The 13,220-nt window shown below is 47.4% G+C and overlaps 1 non-coding gene and 1 pseudogene across 1 annotated transcript; both read right to left on the bottom strand.

The window, feature by feature from the left end:
• Window positions 1–1,274: 1,274 nt before the first annotated feature.
• On the bottom strand, window positions 1,275–3,128 carry LOC148029611 (25S ribosomal RNA; annotated as a pseudogene).
• Window positions 3,129–3,394: 266 nt separating this feature from the next.
• Window positions 3,395–3,547, bottom strand: LOC148029610 (5.8S ribosomal RNA). Its single transcript, XR_015692526.1, has one exon. It is a non-coding gene; the product is annotated as a 5.8S ribosomal RNA (ribosomal RNA).
• Window positions 3,548–13,220: the final 9,673 nt, after the last annotated feature.

Below are 13,220 nucleotides of genomic sequence, written 5' to 3'. Positions count from 1 at the left end.
GCGTCATGGTGGGTGGGTGTGTGTGTTAAGGGGAGGGGGGCACGTCACGTCATGTCATGTCATGGGGGGGCGCGTCGCATCGTGTCATGTCATGGGGGGTGGGGGGGATGTGATGGGTGGGGCACATCACGTCGTGTTATGTCGTGTCATGGGGGGTGGGGGGGGCCGCGTCGCGACATGGTGTGGTGTGTTTTGAGGGGGGAAGGGGGAGGGGCCGAATTTTGGAGGGGGGGATGTCATGTTATGTTGGGGAGGGGGAGGGGGCGCGTTGTGTTGTGTCATATAGGGGGGGCGTCGCATCGTGTCATGTCCTGGGGCCGGGGGGGCGTCGCGACATGTTGTGGTGTGTGTTGATGGGGGAAGGGGGGGGCCGAATTTTGGAGGTGGGGGGGAGGACGCGTCGCGACATGGTGTGGTGTGTGTTAAGGGGTGGGGGCGTCATGGTGGGTAGGTGTGTGTGTTAAGGGGAGGGGGGCACGTCACGTCGTGTCACGTCATGGGGGGGGATGTCATGGGGGGCGTGTCGCGTCGTGTCATGGGGGGTGGGGGGGCGCATCGCGTCGCGTCGTGTGGTGTCATGGGGGTTGGGGGGGTGCGTCATGACATGGTGTGGTGTGTGTTGAGGGGCGAAGGGGGAGGGGCCGAATTTTGGAGTGGGGGGAGGTGGGGGGGAAGTGGGGCCGAATTTTGGAGGTGGGGGGAAGGGCGCGTCGCGACATGGTGTGTTGTGTGTTAGGGGGGGGCGTTTTGTCAACTTCCCTTGCCTACATTGTTCTATCGACCAGAGGCTGTTCACCTTGGAGACCGGATGCGGTTATGAGTGATGAAGCCTAAAGATGCTCAAAATCTGGCCCCCCCCAATACATCTACATCAACCATATCATATATTAATATATTCTTATTATGTCTTATCAATGGTTGTATTCATAAAGAAAGCCATAACTTTGAAGGCCGTAAAGAAATAGTGGTAAAGGGCAATGTAAACAAAAAAAATTACATGTTAGTTTAATAAATTGTCATACGAAAGGGTGGATGTGGGGGATGATTGGGTGTGTTTCTTTCCATACACACCCCTTCTCTCTCTCGCAGGCAGACCCGGAATGATTCGTGTATTAAAAAAGAAGTCTCTTTTTTCTCTCTCTGTGTGGCTTGTGTGGTTTGTTTAATTCAATATGGAGAGCATTGAGGATGGAGAGGAAGAGGATTTAGATTCAGATTTTTGGTTGCTTTCTACTCCATTCCATGAGCGGGAGATTATTCTCAACATAGATTTTGTTCTGATTCTGTTCCTGGGAGTATGGTTTTCTTGGGTCTCCAATGAGTATGACCGGGCGTGATCGACATTCGCTCCTCCAGATTTTCACGGGCCGCTGGGGGCGCACCGGACACCGCGAGACGTGCGGTGCTTTACTAGCCGCTGCTGGACCGTATCTCCGGGTGATCCGATTTCAGGGTGGGCGGGTTGTTAAAAGGAAAAGAGAACTCTTCCCAGGGCCCCCACCGGCATCTCCGGATTTGGTCAGATTGCCGCCCACCGCCACGTCTCGGTTTGGGAATATTAACCCGATTCCCTTTCGATGAGCGGCGCGCATTGCGCCCTTGACATAGGACTGCCCCATCTCTTAGGATCGACTAACCCATGTCCAATTGCTGTTCACATGAAACCTTTCTCCACTTCGATCTTCAAAGTTCTCATTTGAATATTTGCTACTACCACCAAGATCTGCACTGGGGGCCGTTTCACTCGGGCTCGCGCCCAGAGCTGCGCCACAACCCCCACGCCCTCCTACTCATCGGGGCCTCGCACTCGCCCCGATGGCCGGGTATAGGTCGCGCGCTTCAACGCCATCCATTTTCGGGGCTAGTTGATTCGGCAGGTGAGTTGTTACACACTCCTTAGCGGATTTTGACTTCCATGACCACCGTCCTGCTGTCTTAATCAATCAACACCCTTTGTGGGATCTAGGTTAGCGCGCAGTTCGGCACCGTAATCGGCTTTCAGTTCATCCTGCATTGCCAAGTTTTCTTACCAAAAATGGCCCACTTGGAGCTCGCATTGCACGCTGGGGTTCAACAGAGCAACCTCGACCGCTTACCTATTTAAAGTTTGAGAATAGGTCGAGGGTGTTTCAACCCCGATGCCTCTAATCATTCGCTTTACCTGATAAAACTACGAGGAGCTCCAGCTATCCTGAGGGAAACTTCGGAGGGAACCAGCTACTAGATGGTTCGATTAGTCTTTCGCCCCTATACCCAAGTTTGACAAACGATTTGCACGTCAGTATCGCTACGAGCCTCCACCAGAGTTTCCTCTGGCTTTGCCCTGCTCAGGCATAGTTCACCATCTTTTGGGTCCCAGCAGGTACGCTCCCACTCAAACCTTTCACAGAAGATCATGGTTGATCGATGGTGCACCCCGTGAAGGGAATCCCACCTGTCAGGTTCCTTGTGCCTCCGTGGGTTTGCCACCCACCAGCTCGCGTACATGTTAGACTCCTTGGTCCATGTTTCAAGACGGGTCGGATGGAAAGCCCAGAGCACCAGCGTCCCGATTGTGCAGGTGTAGAGCCCGCCACAAGTGGTGCACGCTTCGTTCCTCGGCCGACGGGATGGCATCGGCGAGCCATCTAAAGCCTGCTCTTGTTCTGCCGCACCGGCCCATGCTAACCAGCGCCCTGCGTCGAGCGGCAGACGAGTTCACACCGTTCTGCATCCGATCGGGGCGCACCCGCGGCCTCCATTCGCTTCCCTCCCAGCAATTTCAAGCACTTTTCAACTCTCTTTTCAAAGTCCTTTTCATCTTTCCCTTGAGGTACTTGTTTGTTATCGATCTCTTGCCCATATTTAGCCTTGGATGGAATTTACCACGCACTTAGGGCTGCATTCCCAAACAGTCCGACTCGTGGAGCGACAGGGTCCGAGCTCGACGGGGCTCTCACCCTCTCTGACGCCCCTTTCCAGGGGGACTTGGCCTCGGTCCGCTGCAGAGGACGCCTCTCCAAACTACAATTCGCATGGCAAAGCCGTGCGATTTCCAAGCTGGGCTCTTTCTGGTTCGCTTGCAGCTACTAGGGAAATCCTGGTTAGTTTCTTTTCCTCGGCTTAGTGATATGCTTAAACTCAGCACGTAGCCTTGCCTAATTTGAGGTCCGAGTTGTGTTTCGGGTCGCCGAGGGCAAGCCCCGGCTCCGAAGAGCTTGATCCGACAGGTGCACCCGGGAAGAGGCACCCGCAAATGGCTGCCACCTCGACGAGGAGACGAACCACCCTTGCGGAGCAACGTCACCGCACGGTGCTGCCGGTACATTTCAGCCAACCGAGGCATCACGTCGGAGCGCGGACGACCAATTCCACCCTCTCCCCCGAAGAAGGGGAGAGGGTGTGGGGGAGTTAGGGATGCTCAAGCAGGCATGCCCTTGGACGAGCCGCAGGTGCAAGTTGCGTTCAAAGACTCGATGATTCACCAAATTCTACAATTCACCCTACCTATCGCATTTCACTGCGTTCTTCATCATTGAAAGAGCCAAGATATCCGTTGCTGAGAGTCGTTGTGTTTTGTGTTTCGATCCTCCTGAGGGGAGGAATCTTAGACAAGACAAGGTTTATCAAGTTCCTCTTGCCACCCCCGCGTGCGAGGAGGGGCAAAGGGTTTATCAAGGCAGCGGCGTGCCCAAACGAGCACGACGGAGGGGGATCACCCCGAGCAAGGGAGAGAGGTCAAAGGCATCCCTCCTTCCTCCTCCACCCGCACGGTCGCGGGACGACCCCGAAGCATAGCCTCCCCCACTGTCGCCCAACTCCGATGAGGGGAGAGAGGATGCCGACCGTGCCTCTGAGCGCGATCCCTCATGGACATTCTAGGGTTCGCATTGTTCTCACGGATGTGTGTCAATGATCCTTCTGCAGGTTCACCTACAGAAACCTTGTTACGACTTCTCCTTCCTCTAAATGATAAGGCTTAATGAACTTCTCACAACGTCACCGGTGGCGAACCACCAGCGTCGCCGCAATTTTGAATATTGTGAAAGCTTATTGAATAGTTTTTGAGAGTTTTGAATGGTTTGAGTATGAGTTATGTGGTTTTGATGACCTTCTGTAACCTTCTGTAGGTCTTCTGTAGAGCTTCTGTCTCTGTTCTGTTCTGTACTGTAGCTGTTTTGGTACTATTCTGTGACTGTTCTGTATGCTTCTGTATGTGTTCTGTTGGATGAGAGTGTAGCTTGGGAAAGTTTTCTAGCCTTGGAAAGAGGTGAATACAAGTGCAAAAGAGCTGAAAGAAGTGAAAGAAGTAGCTGCTGAAGACTCAAGTGAAGACTGGAGTGAAGTGATAGTAGTGAGCTATGAAAGGACACTGTAGTGGCTCTGGTGACTCTTCATATCAGACATACCTCTTGGGAGGGGTATCCACGACCTAAGAAGGATTATTGAGAGTGATTTATGAGAGATTGTAGTGAGGATATGATGTATTATTGATGGAGAGAGAGAGAGAGTCAGAGATAGCCAATTCTACTAAAACAGAGTGATTGTATGTGAGAGATTAAGAGAGAGGACTATGAAGATATTGAAGATGAATACTATGTGATGTATTTCCATTCAAAGATGGTGTATTCCTTTGCTTTCTTTGTTCCATTGATGGATTTTGTGAAGATATTGAAGAATATGGTTGATTCTATCAAATCCGTGGGAGATCTACATGATGCTGCATGAAGATTTGTTGTGCCTGGTGTTCTTTTCTTCATTGTGATCATATGAAACATAATAAAAAAGCTTTTTGATGTTACAAGATAGATTTTCTTGCAAGATAATTCCCTTTTCCTTGGTGTTCCTCTTGGGGCTCCATGTTTTTGGTGCGCAGCCGGGGAAACTTGCCATCAACAAGCACCAGAAGAGGCTGAAAATGAAGGAAATGACATTGCCAAGAAGAGAAGAATTCAATGGATGTTTGTAAAGTTTCTTCTTCCACTGAAGAGTTGGAATTTTTCATAATCAAAGCCACTTTCCACAAGAAGTTCATCCCACAATGGCGGAAACACATCACCATCATGATGCATGCTCTATGTGGTGGACAGTTTCCTCTTCCTGTTGAAGCAGCATAAACTTGCATCTTGGTCGAAAACTGTTTGGAGACAAACTAAAGAGAAGAAACATAGAGAATGACCATCCATGGAAGATTTGGCATTCATTGAGAAGTTTCCAGACATCATCAAGTGGGAGATTGTGAAGAAGCTTCAGGAGTCTTGGTCTGTAGAGGTTCACAAGGACAAGAAGGAAAAGAGTTGGAATTTGTTCGTGGATGCTCAACAGCAAGATACGTGGGATGCTTGGTGCACTAATAATCTTCTATTTGTTCAATTAGCAACCCACTGGAAGTTGGTAGACAGAGTGTTCTTTACAACATACACTATTGAAACCATCAGAAGCTGGCATTACTATGATGATGGCACCACCACAATGCTTAGACGTATGCATTTTGACACCTTCAGAACCGAATACCTTCCTCTGTGTAGTGGCATGAAAGCAGAATTCAAAGATGTTGGAAAGGAAGAAGTAGAAGAAATGTTGGCAAGACAAGTCCTCTAGAGACTGAAGCCTTCTGTTAACCCTCTGTGGAGCACTAACAACATAGTGGAGTCAACCCCCTGATGAATGACGCAATAAAGAGGCAAGCATTAGAATGAGTCCAGAGGTACATGAGGAGAGAGAAAGCAAAAATCAGAGCCGAGAATGAGCTCGCAGCAAAATCCGCCTTTGACGCCCTTGCGGAACTCTTTATAGAAGTCCCAATGTGCATATGGGATAAGTTAGCCTGCATATCCTTGACCCTGAGATTCCATACAAAGAGGCTGTTTGAGTGTGATTGCTGATTCTCAACACCCCTCCTCAATCACAACTAGAAAAGGCACAAAGTGTGTAGAGGCTGTAATGAGAACCACTTGCAAAGTGTGGGCATACCACAGACATGGCAAAACACCAGAGGTTGTCACAAAAAAGCTAAGTGTGGGTACCATAAACATGGTGGACATCCAGAGGCTGTAACAGGGGCCTCACAAAGTGTACAGGGACTGTAATGCCAAGTTACATAAGGAGTTTACAAAGCTTATGGCAGGAAGCATTAGGGCAAGGAAGTAGAAAGCTTTTAAAACAGTCTATCAGAATTATGAGAGTACAAGGATTGATGGGTCTTGTCCTTCCGATCCTGGTGGTCTTCATCTTCATCATCTTCTTCCTTTGCTCCATTTTCTTCTTCTTCTTTGACTGTGACTAGATAGGCCTTTTGGGATCTCTTTCTTGCGTGGCAGAACTTCTCGGTGTGTCCGGTCCTTTTGCAGAAGTCACAGAAGAGCTGATCCTTCTTGCCTTTGTACCTATTGCCAACATATAATGCATGCTCATCTCTAGAGGTATTTGGTTCTTCTTTAGTTTTTAGCTTCTTTTCTTCTTTTAACAGTGATGCCTGGATATCAACAAGTTCAGGATTTGGCATGTTGATTAAAGTTGTTGATACATTATTATATTAAGGAGGCAAGCTCTTAAGTAGAACACCGATGCAAACATCTTCATCCATTTTAATGTTGATTCCTGCAAGTTGGGTTAGGAGTCCTTCCATGTAATTAAGATGTGTGGCAAGTGATGTGCTGGACTTCATTTCAAGCCTGAAGAATTCAATTAGGAGACCATACTTTGATGATTTAGATTGTGCACCGAACAGGGTGTCAAGTCTTTTCCATGTATCCTGTGAGGTCTCACAGTTATCCACATGGTGGATATAACTGTCGTCTAGCTCCAGTTTGATAATGGCCCGAGCTCTGTCATCATTCTTTTGCCAAGTAGTTGCAAGGTCCGCGTCCCGAGGTTTCTCCTCTTTGCCATTTGTGATGGCCCAGAGACCCTTTTTCATCAAGATGAGCTTGATGCGGGTTTGCCAGGTGTGAAACCCGACTCCTTTGAATCGAGCATTTGGAGAGTCTTTGCCCATGTTAGATTTACGGGAACAGTAGCAAATCAACTTCAGACTTATTAGATTTGAGCAACAGAAGAATTGGTTGAGAGACACGTGCTAAAAAACACTAACTGAGTGTCAATGAATACCAGATCTGCAAAAGTCTTTTACTCTTTTAAAATCCAAGTGATCTTCCCCTTCTTGATTTGATGCTGATGCCTTCAGATCTGAGTGACAGTACTTTAATGAACTTCAGAGAGTATTGCTCAGTGATTAAAATCACTATTGATAACTTCAGTGAGAGAAACAATGAAAAATGTCAGAATTTTGAAGCTTTGGCTATGGTGGAATTAGGGTTTCTGAGACAGGGGCCTGGTTTTTTGCTAATTGCAGGAGCTACAGTGGATCATTTTCAAAAATTTTTATATGCCTAGGAAGCTGATTTCATGGGCTACCAAAGCCCTATCATAATCGTCAAAATCGTGGACAGTATGCAGCACGCAAGGGGCACGAACAGAATCGGCGCAGTCTGGGGCAGCGACGTCAAATTTGTGCAATGCCAGAGCTGTAGCTTGCCAATGTGGTTATTTGTTGTGCCAGGATGAAGCGCCTTGAGCAGAGGAACAACTCCCTAGAAGAAATCGTGGGCTGAAATGGCCTGGTTGAAGAGTTATGGAAGCTCCAAGTAAGGTAGGTCCTGTCTGGCTATGGCAGACACAGAGCAGAGATTGAGGATTTTCACAATGCTGAGCTCCAGATGGTCCAATGTCCTGGATTGATGTGATACAGGGAAGCTTTGTGAGTTGGGGAATACTTTTCCAGAAGGAAGCTCCAAGAGATTTGACCTGTGGAGTGAGATATAAGCAACTCAATCTGACAGGGTGCTGCTGGCTATGGCTGCCATGGAAGCTTCAGTGAGAGTAGAGTTGGGAGATGAAGTCATGAGTTGTCATTGAGCTAGACTGAGGTTGAAAGGAATCAAGAGAGGCTAGAAAAGCAATGCCATGCCCAGCTGGGCTCTGATACCATGTGAGAAATGCGGGATCTAGAGCATGGCAAAAACGGAAGCTATGGAGGATGGAAAAAGAAGTGTAGACTCATGATGGAAAGGACACTGTTTGTTACACAAGTGAATTAGGTTCCAAGATTGAGACTTGGACTCATAAACACAATCTTGTGTATGTGGACAATGACATTGACACTTTACTGAAATGAAAAGAGTACTATCATTGCATTAAGAAAGGAAGCAAGTACAATGCTTTATAGGAAAGTAGGAAACTGCAGTAGGCACCATTGTGCATATGGGATAAGTTAGCCTGCATATCCTTGACCCTGAGATTCCATACAAAGAGGCTGTTTGAGTGTGATTGCTGATTCTCAACAGGGGTCTTAACACAGTCTATACTATCAGACTGGCCAGTGTCTGCCGCACTAAGACATTGGGGCTTTTTTCCTTTTTTGATGGATTTATTTGTGATGATTGCTACCATGTGAGTCCACCCTCGACTCGATTACATTTGAGGAGTGGAGGCACATTCGAGGTCTATGATTGAGAGCCGCATTATTTGTTGGAGTGTTGAGTCGGCTCAAGCGTCGGTAGAAGGAGCAGGGGGGTTCTCCTCGAGCCAAAGGGCGAAGGCATCCTTTCCACGTTCACGGGCCTCTGCTTCTGAGATCCAAGTGGCCTCCTTGAGTGGACACCTGTGCCACTTGGTGAGGTATTCGGGGAAGCCTCTTTGTTCCCGGCATCGGAGGAATGCTTCTACTTCGAAGGGACCATTGGAATGGAGCATTGGTACGCGCCGTCCCCATTGGTTGTCGGGATAGAACCTGCACAAAAGACGAGCATGAAATGCATTATGAACACAAACACTGTCTGGCAGGTCCAGTTTGTAAGTGACTTCGTTCAGCACTTGAGTGATTCGGTAGGGTCCATAGTAGCGGTGATTGAACTTTGGGGTCATGTTTTTGGAAAGTGACATATTCTTAGAGCTCACTAGGACCATGTCTCCTTTGGCGAATAGTACAGCCTTTCTTTTCTTGTTTGCTTGCTCTGTCATTGTTATCTTGCTCCGCTTGAGACTTTGCTTAGCTGCTGCATTGCGATCTCTCCATTTCTTTAAGAATTCTTCTGCATCTTGATCCTCCGCTTTGGCCACTCCGGATGCTAAGGCCAGTGGTGTGATGACTTCTTTTCTTGTAGCTAACTCAAAGGGAGTGTACCCTGTAGCCGAGTGGATGGAGCTATTATAGTGAAATTCCAAGACATCAAGGTACAAGGCCCAATCTTTCTGATCCACTCTAGCATAGCTGCGGAGGTAATCTTCGATGCCTTGGTTGACTCGTTCTGTCTGTCCATCTGTCTCCGGGTGGAAGGATGATGAGAATCTTAGTTGGGTTTTCAGAGTCTTGAAGAGTTCCTTCCACATGTCGCTCATGAATCTTCCATCTCTATCTGATACAATGGCCAGTGGTAAGCCATGCAATTTGAATACGTGTGAAGAAGAGGCGTGCTACCTCCTTGGCATTCAGTGGTGGTTTGGCCGGGATGAAGTGGGCCTGTTTGGAAAAATAGTCCACCACTACAAAGATGATTGTGTACCCATGGGATTCCGGTAGTTCCACAATGAAGTCCATGCTGATGACATCCCATGGGCGGTTGGGTACTGGTAATGGTTGTAGTAGTCCGGCTGGTCTTGATCTGGGTGCTTTGACCATTTGGCAAGTGGGGCAAGTTTTGATGTAGTCTATCACTTCTTCCTTCATGTTCGGCCAAAAGAACTACTTCCTAAGGGCCTCCAAGGTTTTGCTTTGCCCTTTGTGGCCTCCAATCTTGCCGTCATGTATCTCATGTAGGATGAGTTTCTTTAATTCCACATTGTTGGGGATATACAATCTTTTGCCTAAAAATAGAATACCCTCTTCTAAAGTGTACATTCCATGGGGGGTCTTCTCTGCTTCCACATCTTTGATTATCTTGTGCATGTCTTGATCTTGTTCTAGGGCCTCTTTGACAAGTTCTATGAAGTTGCTGCTGACAACACTGACAGCTTTCAGGTCAGCTTTTCGGCTCAAGGCATCTGCTATTTTGTTAGTAGAGCCAGGCTTGTGCTTAATTTCTAGGTCAAATTCGGCTAGGAAGTCTAGCCAATGGGCTTGCTTTGCTGATAACTTGGGTTGGGATTGGAAGTATTTGAGGGAGATATTGTCGGTGAAGACTATTGTATGCTTGTCTTGAACATAGTGCTTCCATTTTCTAAGGCAGTGGATGACTGCTAACATTTCCTTCTCATGTGTGCTCCACCTTGTTTCAGCATCAGTAAATTTCTTTGACTCATATGCAATGGGGTGCCCCTCTTGGACCAGTACACCCCCTATGCCATAGTCAGATGCATCTGTAGAGATTTCAAAGGATTTGGTGAAGTTCGGTACCCTTAGGACGGGAGTTTGGCTCATGCACTTCTTCATCTGCTCAAAGGCTTCCTGTTGCGCATTCCCCCATGTAAACAAGTGGTCTTCTTTGGTGAGGTGGGAGAGGGGGGCAGTGATGAGGCTGTAATCTTTGATGAATCTTCGACAAAATACTGTGAAGCCTAGGAACTCCCGCACTTCTCTTACAGTTTTCAGTACAGGCCATTTTTGGACAGCTTCCACTTTCTTAGGGTCCACTTTGATTCCATCTGCTCCTACAATAAAGCCTAGAAACTCCAATTCTTTCACTGCGAATTCACATTTTTTCGGCTTGGCGTATAACTGATGTTGCCGCAATTTCTCAAAAACTTGGCGTAAGTGTTGCTTGTGCTCTTCTAAGGTCTTGCTGTAGACTAGGAGGTCATCTATATAGATAATGACAAAGATATCTATCTCCGGTCTAAAAATTCCATCCATGAGGCCACAAAATGTGCCTGGCCCATTGCTTAGGCCAAACCCTAATACTAACCACTCAAAACTACCATATCGGGTGCGGAAGGCTGTCTTTGGGATATCTTCTTTGGCTATGCGGATTTGGTGGTATCCTGATCTAAGGTCAATCTGATTAAAGTGCTTGGCCCCATGCAGTCTATCTAACAGGTCTTCCACTAGGGGCATAGGATATTTGTTTTTTATGGTGATTTTGTTAAGAGCCCTATAATCTACACAGAGTCTAAGTCCCCCATCCTTCTTCTTTACAAACAACACTGGAGCACCAAAGGGGGATTTGCTAGGGCGGATGAATCCTTGTTCTTCTAGTTCATGTAGTTGCTTCTTCAATTCCATGAGCTCAGTGTGGTTCATGCGATAGGGAGCTCGGGCCGGTGGAGAAGACCCTGGAATCAACTCAATCTTGTGATCCACATCTCGTCTGGGTGGCAAACCTTTGGGTAGTTCGACTGGCATTACATCTTTGAATTCTTCAAGTATTTCTGCCACTTCTGTGTTCCTCTTCTGTTGTTTGGGTTTCTTGCCATCTTCTTCTTCTTCTATTGGTCAGATCATACACAGATAGACCATATCTCCTTGTTTGACTGATTTCTCGACTTGCTTTGCACTGCATGTCATGATACATGGCCTGATGACGGTCCCTTGGACCGGTGCTTTTTGGGTCTGGCCCTTTGGTTGGTTTGCAGCTGGTTTTACTGTTTGGCATGATACTCCTGGCTTGTTCTCCTTCATTTGTACCTTGATTGGGGTCCTACCAGGTAGCTGCATTCTTTCGCAAGGTACTCTGACGCCTTCTCCTTGCATATCTAGCATCATTTCATTCACACCCTTACCAAACATTGCAATGACATACTTGTCATAGAATTCTAAGCCTAATATCACTTCAAAATCATCCATGGGGATTACTAAGAAGTTGAGTTTAGCTTTCCACTTGTCGGCTTCCACTTGGACTGCAAAGACTTGTTTTACTTCCTTGGCTTCTCCTTGTGCGAATGTTACTGTTAATCCTTTTGGGGCTTTGGATAGTTTCAATCCATGCTTTGCTGCACATTGTGGTGTCATGAAGTTGTGGGTTGCTCCTGTGTCCACCATGATTGGTTGGTTTCCTTCGCCCACTCGACCTTTGATGTATAGATGGTGGACTGCCGCTACTCTGGCTGCCATGCATTGGGGTCGGGCACTAACTGACCCTACCCTTGGGTGGTCCATGCTCTCTTCACTCCCATTTGGAATTTCCTGGATACGCGGTGGTTGTGGTTCTTCTCCTCCATATGCACACGCTGCATTCACCCTTGATCCACTCGATGAAGCTATGTCTTCTATTGGGCATCTGTTTTGGTAGTGTGGACCCCCGCATTTGAAGCATCTGATGCCAGTGGAAGGGCCTGGGGGTCTCCACCATGATGTGTTTGATCCTGTGGGCCCATATGATGTGCTAGGGGTTGGCCTATAGTGATTGTTTCCCCATCTCCCTGCTGCTCCTCTTGGGACTAATACGGTTTGGGATACGGCCGTGGTGTTAGTGGTGTTTTGACTCCTTGTATCTATGAATGCCCCTCTAGGAGCATTGGGCCTTTGGTTCCAGGAGTTGCTGTTGTTGAAGGTGTTGTTGAAGTTGTTGTTGAACCTGTTTTGATTCCCTTGTGCTGTTCTTCTGCCTTCCAGGTCCACCAGTCGTTCGGCCATTCTCATGGCTTCTGCTAAGCTTGTTGGTTCCTGTCTCTCCACATCTCTTCTAGCCCATTCTTGCATTCCAAACAAAAATCCATGTAGCTTAGTGTCGGTATCCATGTTTGGTAGCTGCAGCATGATTTGCCTATACTTGCTGACATATTCTTTCATCTTTCCCTGTGCTTGCTTGAGGTTCCTCCATTCATCTCTCACTTTGAATTTCTCCAGCTTTGGAATAAAGTAGTCCTTCAGTTCTTCCTCGAGTTCTTCCCACGAATAGATTGTGTGGCCCTGCTCCTATTCTAACAGGTACCAACTAGTAGTGTCCTCCTCCAAGTAAATGGCTGCCACTTTCGCCTTCCTGTCTTCGGTGATTCTTGAATATTTTAAGTACCTATCCACCTCTGCGATCCATTTCTTCAGAACCAACCCATCTCTCTCTCCCTTATACTTGGCGGGTTGGGGCATCTTGAATTTTCCATAATCATCTTCTGAACTACTGCTATCTTCCTCTTCTTTGCGATGGTGCTTCTTCTCCTTCTTCTTCTCTTTCTTTTTGCTTCCTAATTCTACTACTTTCTCCTTCTCCTTCCTTGTATCTTGCGCCCTCCTAGATGACTCCTCTCTACCCGTTCTATCCATCTCCTCTTGCATTCGGTGTCTCCTCTCCTCTTCTTGTTGTTGACTC

Source organism: Lygodium microphyllum, chromosome 11, assembly GCF_053477565.2.
Source record: "Lygodium microphyllum isolate KBCC chromosome 11, Lygodium_microphyllum_v1.1.10, whole genome shotgun sequence".
In the NCBI taxonomy this organism is placed as follows: Eukaryota; Viridiplantae; Streptophyta; class Polypodiopsida; order Schizaeales; family Lygodiaceae; genus Lygodium; species Lygodium microphyllum.
This window is presented reverse-complemented; position numbering and strand designations above follow the sequence as displayed.